Below are 16,132 nucleotides of genomic sequence, written 5' to 3'. Positions count from 1 at the left end.
TGCACATTCCATTTTAATTCGCAATCCATTTTAGAACATTTTATCACCACCGGCCAGAGAAAAACCCTGTAAACATTGGTGACTCCTCATTCTCTCTCAAACCCTCTCCCTGACCCTCAGCCCTAGGTAACAACAACATGGAGCGATCAACCCCATATCCATAGATTTCCATACTGTGGGCATTTCATATAAACACAATTGCACAATATGTGAGCTTTTGTGACTGACTTTACACTTAGCACAATATTTTCAACATTCATCCACATTGTAGCCATACCCACAGTGGGAAACCATTTTCTTTCTTTTTGGTTTTAGTAACACCGGGTGTTTTCTCCTTCCTTCCTTCTCTCCTTCCTTCCTTCCTTCCTTCCTTCCTTCCTTCCTTCCTTCCTTCCTTCCTTCCTTCCTCCTATTTCTCTCTTACACCTTCTGCCCTCTCTGCTTCATAGGCCTTAGCTGCATCCTACATTCTGCGTTTTTTTTTTGGGAAATCCTCGGCAGTTTCCGGAAAATTGTGTTATTGTTACTATTTACCGCTGTCTCTCATTCATGATTCTCCATCAATTGTAAACCTCTATTGGTTTTTCCCATCCACTAAGTATATTTTAATTAGGTAGGCCTGTTTTTCTTTAGGCAGCCATTTCTGGAGTACATGGTCAAATACTCAAAAACACTGTGTAACTCAAAAACTCATCTAATATCCCAATATACCCATCACAAAGTTGAAAAATCATAAATCAAACCATGATAAGTCACGGTTTGTCCTTGGATATGGGCTTCATCAATTCCATTGTATTCAATAATGCTGTACACCATTAACAGTGGCAGACTGTTGGGGAGTGGATTTTGATAGCATTTTAAAAAACAGTTATTAGAGGGATACTTTAACCTGACTGAATATGTGATCTAATTGTATTAGCACGGTGAATGATTATGTGAAATGTTTTGAGACAGAGTAGTACATTTGTGAATGAAATTTTATGGCTTTTTTCACTTAGTAGGAACCTTTGTGTGCGGAAAGCTGAGAAAATTACTTTCTGCTGTAGAGCCTGGCATTCGTTGTAGATTAAAGCTTATTTTTCTGCGAATAAATCTTATTCAATAAAATACTATTTTCTAAAATTAAAAAAAAGCACTTGTGCTGTGAAGTCATTATCCTCAGCAAAGTAATCCGGAAAAGAAAACCACACACCATATTCTCACTTATCATGGGAGCTGAAAAACGAGATCACATGGACACAGGAAGGGGAACAACACACACTGGGGCCTGTCGGGAGGCAGAGCATTAGGAAAAACAGCTAATGCATGCCGGGGTTAATAACTAGGTGATGGGTTGACAGGTGCAGCAAACCACCATGGCACACGTTTACCTTTGTAACAAATCTGCACATCCTGCACATATACCCCAGAACTTTGAAACGAAACGAAACGAAACGAAACGGAAAAACAATAACAAAAGGCTAGTGGCAAACTAAAGTTTCAAACTCAGAATGTGACGGACCCACTTTGGTTCAAATCATGGTTCTCAACCCAGGTGCCATAAGGTCAGGATAAAGAATTTGGTTACATATTGTAAATAAGACATACAGCAAATGACTAGAAAAGTTATTCTCAACCTATGTGTGTCTTGTAATTCAAGGATGACGCTATCTACCGGGACACAGCATTAGATTCCAAAGGGCTCAGTCCCGCAAGACTGGCCTCCCACTCTAATAACAATGGGAAGCCCAGCGTTGTTTTACCTCTGCTTCTTAGCAACTGGCTATAAATCGGGTTTCCACCACTCGCAGTTTTAGTTGCATTAATTTGCTGGAAGAGTTCACAGCACGCAGGGAAACACTTACATTTACCATTTTATTATAGCGGATGTTGCCAAAAATTCAGAAAAAAGACTTTGGGCCCGGCATGTGGGGAGGGGCGCAGTACCTTCCTGGAAGTGTTATCCAGAAGCCCTCTAAACCCAGTCCTTTCGGGTTTTTATGGAGACCTCATTCTATAGGCATGATGGGTTAAAGCATAGGCTATTGGTGAGCAACTCAACCTGAGGCTCTCAACCCTCCCTGGAAATTGGGGTTGAGGCTTTGCCATTCTCAGTCTGAGTAAAGGAATTTACATGAACGGAATTTTAAAAGAGATTAGCATAGCTGGAAACTTAATTAGGTGATTGAATTATCCGGAGCCACACCTTGATGTTCCTAACCCGAGCACCCTCATCCAACGAATGCTCCACCCAACTGGCTCCCAAGTCTCTACGTGGTTCCAGAGCAAAGGAATGTTTATACAAGGCATATCTCCACGTTTTCTTCAAAGTCTTTTCGCTTCCACGGGTAATTCTTAAACTGCCATGCACCAGGGTCAGGGGGAGGGCTTGTTACAACACAGACCTGTGGATCTCCGGGGTTTGAGGGTTGCAAGGACGCTGCTGGTGTCAAAACCACAAGGTGAGAACCACAGAACCACTAGTTGGTTTTCAGTGTTTCAGTGCATTTAATTCATAATATATTTGGCCAAGAAAACTTGTAAGTTCTTAGATTGTCCCAAATGTGGCGCATGAAATCAAATCAGGAGAAGAGTTTCCTAGGAGGTGTAGCCTGGGAAAGTTGGGGGTGACTGATGGAAAGGAGGAGCGAAGCTCCGCCCTTTCCGCTGCTAGGCTGCGCCCGAGGCTATTTAAACCCACCCTGGCGGGCCTGTACTCAGATCTTCGCAGAGCGGAGCAGCGGCCGGAGCGTTTTGCGGGCTCTGCGTGGACTTGGAGCTTACAGCGTCTTGCGACTTGGAAGCGGATTCAGAGGACAGGACAGAACACTTGGGTAAGTGTATCTCTGTCTATCTGTCTGTCTGTCTGTGTGTCTCATTGGTTGGTTTATTTCCATTTTCTTGAGGAGCACATACCTCACAACACACACACAAACACACACACACACACACACACACACACACACACACACACTCGTTCATTCTGCGGGTTAGAAAATTGGTAGGGGTCCCTGGGAGCTACAGGTTTCCTAGTCATGTCTGCACCTAAGAACAGTAGGGTCTTGTCTGGCTCTTCTTATGAACGGTCCCCCAGCCCGGACTCCCCAAGATCCATGCTAGCCTCACCCAGCTTCTCCCTCTCCCCTCTCAGAAACTCAGACTTAAGAGGAAGCTCCTCACCAGGGATCCGGAGCTACCATTCACCATCCCCTAGGGCTTCACCACACTCACCTCTGTCATCACCAGAATCCCACAAGCTCCCATTTCCCTTTCCTCACCGTGATGGGCAATCAATGAAGCCTTTGGGCTCTCCCGTGTCCTCCTCTGGGGATTCTTTAGAGTCACCAGGTTCATCAATAATATACCACATGTTCTTACTGCCATCACCCAGCAGCTCACAACCAGCTCTCGGGGAGACTCTTGTGTCTCCCAGCTACTCTCCAAACAACCCCAGATTTCAGCTGGAGTCAGCCCCCCACACCCAGGAATCACCTACAAACTCACGGGCCTCACGGTGCTCCTCCCCTATGTCTTTCATCTCTTCAACCCCAGGCCTCAGGGACTCTCCCGTGTCTCCCACTTACTCTCCAGCCATCCCCAGGTTTCTGCGGGAGTCAGCCCCATGCACCCAGGAGTCCCCCAGAGACTCACAGGTTTCGGGAGATTGTGAGCGGTCCCCCATCCCTGACGCCTCAGGATTCATGCCCGCCTCACCCAGCTTCTCCCTCTCCCCTCCCAGAAACTCAGACCCAAGGGGCAGCTCCCCACCAGGGATGTGGAAGTACTCTACATCATCCCGCAGGGCTTCACCACTCTCACATCCGTCATCAACAGAATTTCACAACGTTACATTTCCCTTTCCTAACCAAGCAGGACAATCACTCATGTCATTGTGCTCTCCCGTGTCCTCCTCCGGAGATTCTTCACAGTCACCTCATTCATCAATAATATACCATATGTTCCTACTGCCATCATCCAGCAGCTCACCCCCAGCCGTCAATGACTCTCCTGTCTGTCCCAGCTACTCTCCAACTACGCCCAGATTTCAGCGGGAGTCGGTCTCCCACACCCCAGAAGCACCTACAAACTCACAGACTTCAGTGAGATCCTCGCCAGTCTCTCTCACGTCTTCACCCCCAGCCCTTACGGACCCTCCTGTCTCTCTCAACTACTATCCAGCCACGCCCACATTTCAGCGGGAGTCAGTTCCAGCAACCCAGGGATCACCAGCAAGCTCACCACTTTCACTGAGTTACTCCCCAGTCTCTAGCACGTCTTTATCCCCAACCCTCAGGGACTCTCCTGTCTGTCCCAGCTACTCTCCAACCACGCCCACATTTCAGCGAGAGTCAGTTGCAGGCACCCAGAAATCACCACCAAACTCACCAATTTCACTGCGTTACTCCCCAGTCTCTCTCATGTCTTCACCATCCCTCAGGGACTCTCCTGCCTGTCCCAGCTACTCTCCAACCACGCCCACATTTCAGCGGGAGTCACTTCCAGGCACCCCGGAATCACCACCAAACTCACCAATTTCACTCAATTACTCCCCAGTCTCCCTCATGTCTTCACCAGCCCTCAGGGACTCCCCTGTGGGTCCCAACTACTCTCAAACCACGCCCACATTTCAGCGGGAGTCAGTTCCAGGCACCCCGGAATCACCACCAAACTCACCAGTTTCACTCAATTACTCTCCAGTCTCTCTCATGTCTTCACCAGCCCTCAGGGACTCTCCTGCCTGTCCCAGCTACTCTCCAGCCACGCCCAGATGTCAGCTGGAGTCAGTTGCAGGCACCCCGGAGTCACCACCAAACTCACCAGTTTCACTGAGTTACTCCCCGGTCTCTCTCATGTCTTCACCCCCAGCCCTCAGGGACTCTCCTGTGTGTCCCCGCTACTCTCCAACCACGCCCAGATTTCAGCGGGAGTCAGTTCCAGGCACCCAGGGATCACCTACAAACTCCCCAGTTTCACTGAGTTACTCCCCGGTCTCTCTCATGTCTTCACCCCCAGCCCCCTGGGACTCCCCTGTCTGTCCCAGCTACTCTCCTGCCACGCCCAGATTCCAGCGGGAGTCAGCCTCCTGCATTCCGGAGTCACCTACAGACTCACAGACCTCACTGAGATCCTCCCTGGTCTCTCTCAGGTCTTTGCCCTCAGCCCACAGGGACTCTTGTGTCTCTTTCAGCTACTCTCAAAAGTTCTCTAGATTCCAGCTGGAGTCGGTTCCAGGCACCCAGGACACACCACCAAACTCACCAATTTCACTGACTTACTCCCCATTCTCGCTCATGTTGTCACCTCCAGCCCTCAGGGACTCTTCTGTCTCTCTCAGCTACTCTCCAACCATCTCCCGATTTCACCTGGAGTCAGCTTCCCACACCCAGGAATCACCTGCAGACTCACGGACCTTACTGCATCCCTCCCCCATTTCCTTCACCTCTTCACTCCCAGCCTTCAGGGACTCTCCTGCGTCTCCCAGCTTCTCTCCAGCCTTCCCCAGATTTCTGCCACAGTCAGCTCCAGGCACCCAGGAGAACCCTAGACACTCACAGGCCTCACGAGACGATCTCCCTATGACCTGTATCTATACAGGGATGGCTCCCACCTATCCCTCAGTGACCCCAAACCCATCTCCACTTACACTCAGACACTCCCAGGGCCTGACAGCTACTCCCCGTTATTGTCCTTCAGTTCGAAGCCCTGGCCAATCTACTAGCCAACATGACGCAGTTACCTGGCCATTTCTCCACATTTCTGGTGCGGGCCCCACACCCAGCCGCAGAAGAGCCTCTCCTGCATTCCGCCCTCACACACAGGCCTGTCCATCTACTTGCTACTGTCACACTCTTGCCAGCAGAAGAGGCCCCTGTATTGGCCGATATCACCACCCAGGCTATCCTCACCCCACAGCTGTGCAGCGGGACCCTCCTGCTGGCCCACGTGGCTGCCAGAGATCATGCGGACACGAACCTCCAGCATGTCGGCGTCCCTGCGGGCGACACTACCGGTGACATGGCTAGCACGACCCTCCTCCCTGGCAGTGACACTGTTGATGTGAGCCCCACTTGCAGATCTGTCATTTGTACATAAGGCCATTTCCCCTTTTCTCTCTCTCTTCCGTTCACAGGGCTATTCGTTCTCTCTGTTTCTGCCTCCGTTTCAGATATTTACTCACCTTTTTCCTCTTTCACTCTGTCTGCCGTGGTCTCGATGAGAGTGTGTCACATAAGATTCCCCCATTAAAAGTCATGAATTGAGTGGCTCTTACTGTATTTCTGGTTGTGCACATTCCATTTTAATTCGCAATCCATTTTAGAACATTTTATCACCACCGGCCAGAGAAAAACCCTGTAAACATTGGTCACTCGTCATTCTCTCTCAAACCCTCTCCCTGACCCTCAGCCCTAGGTAACAACTACATGGAGCGATCAACCCCATATCCATAGATTTCCATACTGTGGGCATTTCATATAAACACAATTGCACAATATGTGAGCTTTTGTGACTGACTTTACACTTAGCACAATATTTTCAACATTCATCCACATTGTAGCCATACCCACAGTGGGAAACCATTTTCTTTCTTTTTGGTTTTAGTAACACCGGGTGTTTTCTCCTTCCTTCCTTCTCTCCTTCCTTCCTTCCTTCCTTCCTTCCTTCCTTCCTTCCTTCCTTCCTTCCTTCCTTCCTTCCTCCTATTTCTCTCTTACACCTTCTGCCCTCTCTGCTTCATAGGCCTTAGCTGCATCCTACATTCTGCGTTTTTTTTTTGGGAAATCCTCGGCAGTTTCCGGAAAATTGTGTTATTGTTACTATTTACCGCTGTCTCTCATTCATGATTCTCCATCAATTGTAAACCTCTATTGGTTTTTCCCATCCACTAAGTATATTTTAATTAGGTACGCCTGTTTTTCTTTAGGCAGCCATTTCTGGAGTACATGGTCAAATACTCAAAAACACTGTGTAACTCAAAAACTCATCTAATATCCCAATATACCCATCACAAAGTTGAAAAATCATAAATCAAACCATGATAAGTCACGGTTTGTCTTTGGATATGGGCTTCATCAATTCCATTGTATTCAATAATGCTGTACACCATTAACAGTGGCAGACTGTTGGGGAGTGGATTTTGATAGCATTTTAAAAAACAGTTATTAGAGGGATACTTTAACCTGACTCAATATGTGATCTAATTGTATTAGCACGGTGAATGATTATGTGAAATGTTTTGAGACAGAGTAGTACATTTGTGAATGAAATTTTATGGCTTTTTTCACTTAGTAGGAACCTTTGTGTGCGGAAAGCTGAGAAAATTACTTTCTGCTGTAGAGCCTGGCATTCGTTGTAGATTAAAGCTTATTTTTCTGCGAATAAATCTTATTCAATAAAATACTATTTTCTAAAATTAAAAAAAAGCACTTGTGCTGTGAAGTCATTATCCTCAGCAAAGTAATCCGGAAAAGAAAACCACACACCATATTCTCACTTATCATGGGAGCTGAAAAACGAGATCACATGGACACAGGAAGGGGAACAACACACACTGGGGCCTGTCGGGAGGCAGAGCATTAGGAAAAACAGCTAATGCATGCCGGGCTTAATAACTAGGTGATGGGTTGACAGGTGCAGCAAACCACCATGGCACACGTTTACCTTTGTAACAAATCTGCACATCCTGCACATATACCCCAGAACTTTGAAACGAAACGAAACGAAACGAAACGGAAAAACAATAACAAAAGGCTAGTGGCAAACTAAAGTTTCAAACTCAGAATGTGACGGACCCACTTTGGTTCAAATCATGGTTCTCAACCCAGGTGCCATAAGGTCAGGATAAAGAATTTGGTTACATATTGTAAATAAGACATACAGCAAATGACTAGAAAAGTTATTCTCAACCTATGTGTGTCTTGTAATTCAAGGATGACGCTATCTACCGGGACACAGCATTAGATTCCAAAGGGCTCAGTCCCGCAAGACTGGCCTCCCGCTCTAATAACAATGGGAAGCCCAGCGTTGTTTTACCTCTGCTTCTTAGCAACTGGCTATAAATCGGGTTTCCACCACTCGCAGTTTTAGTTGCATTAATTTGCTGGAAGAGTTCACAGCACGCAGGGAAACACTTACATTTACCATTTTATTATAGCGGATGTTGCCAAAAATTCAGAAAAAAGACTTTGGGCCCGGCATGTGGGGAGGGGCGCAGTACCTTCCTGGAAGTGTTATCCAGAAGCCCTCTAAACCCAGTCCTTTCGGGTTTTTATGGAGACCTCATTCTATAGGCATGATGGGTTAAACCATAGGCTATTGGTGAGCAACTCAACCTGAGGCTCTCAACCCTCCCTGGAAATTGGGGTTGAGGCTTTGCCATTCTCAGTCTGAGTAAAGGAATTTACATGAACGGAATTTTAAAAGAGATTAGCATAGCTGGAAACTTAATTAGGTGATTGAATTATCCGGAGCCACACCTTGATGTTCCTAACCCGAGCACCCTCATCCAACGAATGCTGCACCCAACTGGCTCCCAAGTCTCTACGTGGTTCCAGAGCAAAGGAATGTTTATACAAGGCATATCTCCACGTTTTCTTCAAAGTCTTTTCGCTTCCACGGGTAATTCTTAAACTGCCATGCACCAGGGTCAGGGGGAGGGCTTGTTACAACACAGACCTGTGGATCTCCGGGGTTTGAGGGTTGCAAGGACGCTGCTGGTGTCAAAACCACAAGGTGAGAACCACAGAACCACTAGTTGGTTTTCAGTGTTTCAGTGCATTTAATTCATAATATATTTGGCCAAGAAAACTTGTAAGTTCTTAGATTGTCCCAAATGTGGCGCATGAAATCAAATCAGGAGAAGAGTTTCCTAGGAGGTGTAGCCTGGGAAAGTTGGGGGTGACTGATGGAAAGGAGGAGCGAAGCTCCGCCCTTTCCGCTGCTAGGCTGCGCCCGAGGCTATTTAAACCCACCCTGGCGGGCCTGTACTCAGATCTTCGCAGAGCGGAGCAGCGGCCGGAGCGTTTTGCGGGCTCTGCGTGGACTTGGAGCTTACAGCGTCTTGCGACTTGGAAGCGGATTCAGAGGACAGGACAGAACACTTGGGTAAGTGTATCTCTGTCTATCTGTCTGTCTGTCTGTGTGTCTCATTGGTTGGTTTATTTCCATTTTCTTGAGGAGCACATACCTCACAACACACACACAAACACACACACACACACACACACACACACACACACACACACTCGTTCATTCTGCGGGTTAGAAAATTGGTAGGGGTCCCTGGGAGCTACAGGTTTCCTAGTCATGTCTGCACCTAAGAACAGTAGGGTCTTGTCTGGCTCTTCTTATGAACGGTCCCCCAGCCCGGACTCCCCAAGATCCATGCTAGCCTCACCCAGCTTCTCCCTCTCCCCTCTCAGAAACTCAGACTTAAGAGGAAGCTCCTCACCAGGGATCCGGAGCTACCATTCACCATCCCCTAGGGCTTCACCACACTCACCTCTGTCATCACCAGAATCCCACAAGCTCCCATTTCCCTTTCCTCACCGTGATGGGCAATCAATGAAGCCTTTGGGCTCTCCCGTGTCCTCCTCTGGGGATTCTTTAGAGTCACCAGGTTCATCAATAATATACCACATGTTCTTACTGCCATCACCCAGCAGCTCACAACCAGCTCTCGGGGAGACTCTTGTGTCTCCCAGCTACTCTCCAAACAACCCCAGATTTCAGCTGGAGTCAGCCCCCCACACCCAGGAATCACCTACAAACTCACGGGCCTCACGGTGCTCCTCCCCTATGTCTTTCATCTCTTCAACCCCAGGCCTCAGGGACTCTCCCGTGTCTCCCACTTACTCTCCAGCCATCCCCAGGTTTCTGCGGGAGTCAGCCCCATGCACCCAGGAGTCCCCCAGAGACTCACAGGTTTCGGGAGATTGTGAGCGGTCCCCCATCCCTGACGCCTCAGGATTCATGCCCGCCTCACCCAGCTTCTCCCTCTCCCCTCCCAGAAACTCAGACCCAAGGGGCAGCTCCCCACCAGGGATGTGGAAGTACTCTACATCATCCCGCAGGGCTTCACCACTCTCACATCCGTCATCAACAGAATTTCACAACGTTACATTTCCCTTTCCTAACCAAGCAGGACAATCACTCATGTCATTGTGCTCTCCCGTGTCCTCCTCCGGAGATTCTTCACAGTCACCTCATTCATCAATAATATACCATATGTTCCTACTGCCATCATCCAGCAGCTCACCCCCAGCCGTCAATGACTCTCCTGTCTGTCCCAGCTACTCTCCAACTACGCCCAGATTTCAGCGGGAGTCGGTCTCCCACACCCCAGAAGCACCTACAAACTCACAGACTTCAGTGAGATCCTCGCCAGTCTCTCTCACGTCTTCACCCCCAGCCCTTACGGACCCTCCTGTCTCTCTCAACTACTATCCAGCCACGCCCACATTTCAGCGGGAGTCAGTTCCAGCAACCCAGGGATCACCAGCAAGCTCACCACTTTCACTGAGTTACTCCCCAGTCTCTAGCACGTCTTTATCCCCAACCCTCAGGGACTCTCCTGTCTGTCCCAGCTACTCTCCAACCACGCCCACATTTCAGCGAGAGTCAGTTGCAGGCACCCAGAAATCACCACCAAACTCACCAATTTCACTGCGTTACTCCCCAGTCTCTCTCATGTCTTCACCATCCCTCAGGGACTCTCCTGCCTGTCCCAGCTACTCTCCAACCACGCCCACATTTCAGCGGGAGTCACTTCCAGGCACCCCGGAATCACCACCAAACTCACCAATTTCACTCAATTACTCCCCAGTCTCCCTCATGTCTTCACCAGCCCTCAGGGACTCCCCTGTGGGTCCCAACTACTCTCAAACCACGCCCACATTTCAGCGGGAGTCAGTTCCAGGCACCCCGGAATCACCACCAAACTCACCAGTTTCACTCAATTACTCTCCAGTCTCTCTCATGTCTTCACCAGCCCTCAGGGACTCTCCTGCCTGTCCCAGCTACTCTCCAGCCACGCCCAGATGTCAGCTGGAGTCAGTTGCAGGCACCCCGGAGTCACCACCAAACTCACCAGTTTCACTGAGTTACTCCCCGGTCTCTCTCATGTCTTCACCCCCAGCCCTCAGGGACTCTCCTGTGTGTCCCCGCTACTCTCCAACCACGCCCAGATTTCAGCGGGAGTCAGTTCCAGGCACCCAGGGATCACCTACAAACTCCCCAGTTTCACTGAGTTACTCCCCGGTCTCTCTCATGTCTTCACCCCCAGCCCCCTGGGACTCCCCTGTCTGTCCCAGCTACTCTCCTGCCACGCCCAGATTCCAGCGGGAGTCAGCCTCCTGCATTCCGGAGTCACCTACAGACTCACAGACCTCACTGAGATCCTCCCTGGTCTCTCTCAGGTCTTTGCCCTCAGCCCACAGGGACTCTTGTGTCTCTTTCAGCTACTCTCAAAAGTTCTCTAGATTCCAGCTGGAGTCGGTTCCAGGCACCCAGGACACACCACCAAACTCACCAATTTCACTGACTTACTCCCCATTCTCGCTCATGTTGTCACCTCCAGCCCTCAGGGACTCTTCTGTCTCTCTCAGCTACTCTCCAACCATCTCCCGATTTCACCTGGAGTCAGCTTCCCACACCCAGGAATCACCTGCAGACTCACGGACCTTACTGCATCCCTCCCCCATTTCCTTCACCTCTTCACTCCCAGCCTTCAGGGACTCTCCTGCGTCTCCCAGCTTCTCTCCAGCCTTCCCCAGATTTCTGCCACAGTCAGCTCCAGGCACCCAGGAGAACCCTAGACACTCACAGGCCTCACGAGACGATCTCCCTATGACCTGTATCTATACAGGGATGGCTCCCACCTATCCCTCAGTGACCCCAAACCCATCTCCACTTACACTCAGACACTCCCAGGGCCTGACAGCTACTCCCCGTTATTGTCCTTCAGTTCGAAGCCCTGGCCAATCTACTAGCCAACATGACGCAGTTACCTGGCCATTTCTCCACATTTCTGGTGCGGGCCCCACACCCAGCCGCAGAAGAGCCTCTCCTGCATTCCGCCCTCACACACAGGCCTGTCCATCTACTTGCTACTGTCACACTCTTGCCAGCAGAAGAGGCCCCTGTATTGGCCGATATCACCACCCAGGCTATCCTCACCCCACAGCTGTGCAGCGGGACCCTCCTGCTGGCCCACGTGGCTGCCAGAGATCATGCGGACACGAACCTCCAGCATGTCGGCGTCCCTGCGGGCGACACTACCGGTGACATGGCTAGCACGACCCTCCTCCCTGGCAGTGACACTGTTGATGTGAGCCCCACTTGCAGATCTGTCATTTGTACATAAGGCCATTTCCCCTTTTCTCTCTCTCTTCCGTTCACAGGGCTATTCGTTCTCTCTGTTTCTGCCTCCGTTTCAGATATTTACTCACCTTTTTCCTCTTTCACTCTGTCTGCCGTGGTCTCGATGAGAGTGTGTCACATAAGATTCCCCCATTAAAAGTCATGAATTGAGTGGCTTTTACTGTATTTCTGGTTGTGCACATTCCATTTTAATTCGCAATCCATTTTAGAACATTTTATCACCACCGGCCAGAGAAAAACCCTGTAAACATTGGTGACTCCTCATTCTCTCTCAAACCCTCTCCCTGACCCTCAGCCCTAGGTAACAACTACATGGAGCGATCAACCCCATATCCATAGATTTCCATACTGTGGGCATTTCATATAAACACAATTGCACAATATGTGAGCTTTTGTGACTGACTTTACACTTAGCACAATATTTTCAACATTCATCCACATTGTAGCCATACCCACAGTGGGAAACCATTTTCTTTCTTTTTGGTTTTAGTAACACCGGGTGTTTTCTCCTTCCTTCCTTCTCTCCTTCCTTCCTTCCTTCCTTCCTTCCTTCCTTCCTTCCTTCCTTCCTTCCTTCCTTCCTCCTATTTCTCTCTTACACCTTCTGCCCTCTCTGCTTCATAGGCCTTAGCTGCATCCTACATTCTGCGTTTTTTTTTTGGGAAATCCTCGGCAGTTTCCGGAAAATTGTGTTATTGTTACTATTTACCGCTGTCTCTCATTCATGATTCTCCATCAATTGTAAACCTCTATTGGTTTTTCCCATCCACTAAGTATATTTTAATTAGGTACGCCTGTTTTTCTTTAGGCAGCCATTTCTGGAGTACATGGTCAAATACTCAAAAACACTGTGTAACTCAAAAACTCATCTAATATCCCAATATACCCATCACAAAGTTGAAAAATCATAAATCAAACCATGATAAGTCACGGTTTGTCCTTGGATATGGGCTTCATCAATTCCATTGTATTCAATAATGCTGTACACCATTAACAGTGGCAGACTGTTGGGGAGTGGATTTTGATAGCATTTTAAAAAACAGTTATTAGAGGGATACTTTAACCTGACTCAATATGTGATCTAATTGTATTAGCACGGTGAATGATTATGTGAAATGTTTTGAGACAGAGTAGTACATTTGTGAATGAAATTTTATGGCTTTTTTCACTTAGTAGGAACCTTTGTGTGCGGAAAGCTGAGAAAATTACTTTCTGCTGTAGAGCCTGGCATTCGTTGTAGATTAAAGCTTATTTTTCTGCGAATAAATCTTATTCAATAAAATACTATTTTCTAAAATTAAAAAAAAGCACTTGTGCTGTGAAGTCATTATCCTCAGCAAAGTAATCCGGAAAAGAAAACCACACACCATATTCTCACTTATCATGGGAGCTGAAAAACGAGATCACATGGACACAGGAAGGGGAACAACACACACTGGGGCCTGTCGGGAGGCAGAGCATTAGGAAAAACAGCTAATGCATGCCGGGCTTAATAACTAGGTGATGGGTTGACAGGTGCAGCAAACCACCATGGCACACGTTTACCTTTGTAACAAATCTGCACATCCTGCACATATACCCCAGAACTTTGAAACGAAACGAAACGAAACGAAACGGAAAAACAATAACAAAAGGCTAGTGGCAAACTAAAGTTTCAAACTCAGAATGTGACGGACCCACTTTGGTTCAAATCATGGTTCTCAACCCAGGTGCCATAAGGTCAGGATAAAGAATTTGGTTACATATTGTAAATAAGACATACAGCAAATGACTAGAAAAGTTATTCTCAACCTATGTGTGTCTTGTAATTCAAGGATAACGGTATCTACCGGGACACAGCATTAGATTCCAAAGGGCTCAGTCCCGCAAGACTGGCCTCCCGCTCTAATAACAATGGGAAGCCCAGCGTTGTTTTACCTCTGCTTCTTAGCAACTGGCTATAAATCGGGTTTCCACCACTCGCAGTTTTAGTTGCATTAATTTGCTGGAAGAGTTCACAGCACGCAGGGAAACACTTACATTTACCATTTTATTATAGCGGATGTTGCCAAAAATTCAGAAAAAAGACTTTGGGCCCGGCATGTGGGGAGGGGCGCAGTACCTTCCTGGAAGTGTTATCCAGAAGCCCTCTAAACCCAGTCCTTTCGGGTTTTTATGGAGACCTCATTCTATAGGCATGATGGGTTAAACCATAGGCTATTGGTGAGCAACTCAACCTGAGGCTCTCAACCCTCCCTGGAAATTGGGGTTGAGGCTTTGCCATTCTCAGTCTGAGTAAAGGAATTTACATGAACGGAATTTTAAAAGAGATTAGCATAGCTGGAAACTTAATTAGGTGATTGAATTATCCGGAGCCACACCTTGATGTTCCTAACCCGAGCACCCTCATCCAACGAATGCTCCACCCAACTGGCTCCCAAGTCTCTACGTGGTTCCAGAGCAAAGGAATGTTTATACAAGGCATATCTCCACGTTTTCTTCAAAGTCTTTTCGCTTCCACGGGTAATTCTTAAACTGCCATGCACCAGGGTCAGGGGGAGGGCTTGTTACAACACAGACCTGTGGATCTCCGGGGTTTGAGGGTTGCAAGGACGCTGCTGGTGTCAAAACCACAAGGTGAGAACCACAGAACCACTAGTTGGTTTTCAGTGTTTCAGTGCATTTAATTCATAATATATTTGGCCAAGAAAACTTGTAAGTTCTTAGATTGTCCCAAATGTGGCGCATGAAATCAAATCAGGAGAAGAGTTTCCTAGGAGGTGTAGCCTGGGAAAGTTGGGGGTGACTGATGGAAAGGAGGAGCGAAGCTCCGCCCTTTCCGCTGCTAGGCTGCGCCCGAGGCTATTTAAACCCACCCTGGCGGGCCTGTACTCAGATCTTCGCAGAGCGGAGCAGCGGCCGGAGCGTTTTGCGGGCTCTGCGTGGACTTGGAGCTTACAGCGTCTTGCGACTTGGAAGCGGATTCAGAGGACAGGACAGAACACTTGGGTAAGTGTATCTCTGTCTATCTGTCTGTCTGTCTGTGTGTCTCATTGGTTGGTTTATTTCCATTTTCTTGAGGAGCACATACCTCACAACACACACACAAACACACACACACACACACACACACACACACACACACACACTCGTTCATTCTGCGGGTTAGAAAATTGGTAGGGGTCCCTGGGAGCTACAGGTTTCCTAGTCATGTCTGCACCTAAGAACAGTAGGGTCTTGTCTGGCTCTTCTTATGAACGGTCCCCCAGCCCGGACTCCCCAAGATCCATGCTAGCCTCACCCAGCTTCTCCCTCTCCCCTCTCAGAAACTCAGACTTAAGAGGAAGCTCCTCACCAGGGATCCGGAGCTACCATTCACCATCCCCTAGGGCTTCACCACACTCACCTCTGTCATCACCAGAATCCCACAAGCTCCCATTTCCCTTTCCTCACCGTGATGGGCAATCAATGAAGCCTTTGGGCTCTCCCGTGTCCTCCTCTGGGGATTCTTTAGAGTCACCAGGTTCATCAATAATATACCACATGTTCTTACTGCCATCACCCAGCAGCTCACAACCAGCTCTCGGGGAGACTCTTGTGTCTCCCAGCTACTCTCCAAACAACCCCAGATTTCAGCTGGAGTCAGCCCCCCACACCCAGGAATCACCTACAAACTCACGGGCCTCACGGTGCTCCTCCCCTATGTCTTTCATCTCTTCAACCCCAGGCCTCAGGGACTCTCCCGTGTCTCCCACTTACTCTCCAGCCATCCCCAGGTTTCTGCGGGAGTCAGCCC

Source organism: Pongo abelii, chromosome 17, assembly GCF_028885655.2.
Source record: "Pongo abelii isolate AG06213 chromosome 17, NHGRI_mPonAbe1-v2.0_pri, whole genome shotgun sequence".
NCBI lineage: Eukaryota > Metazoa > Chordata > Mammalia > Primates > Hominidae > Pongo > Pongo abelii.
The sequence above is the reverse complement of the archived record's forward strand: the minus strand, read 5'-3'. Positions refer to the sequence as shown.